This window comes from Haliotis cracherodii, unplaced genomic scaffold, assembly GCF_022045235.1.
Source record: "Haliotis cracherodii isolate W230 unplaced genomic scaffold, xgHalCrac1.p SCAF_16, whole genome shotgun sequence".
NCBI classification, from domain to species: Eukaryota; Metazoa; Mollusca; class Gastropoda; order Lepetellida; family Haliotidae; genus Haliotis; species Haliotis cracherodii.
The window spans coordinates 10763909-10764219 of NW_027266271.1; positions in this window are offsets into that span (position 1 = coordinate 10763909).

The window sequence follows — 311 nt, forward strand, 5'->3', positions numbered from 1 at the left end:
CAGCAGACTTTGAACGAATGTGGATGGAAACAGGAATGTTCTCCATATTCGAATCGACTAAGTCTACAGTGAGCCACGGGCTGGAATCACGAATATTGGCATCAAGACTGTATCATTGTATTGTTCTTTTTATTGGGCTAACCATATTGTACTTTACCTTCGGAATAGCTGGCAATGAATACGAGTAAACCTTGTATATAATACCTGGCTCTTACTGACTTAGTATATATGTATGTTCCTCTGGTCGAGAAAGTATACTTGTTTAATTTACTACAAAACACTTTATTTCCCTATCCGTCTGACATGGGGCG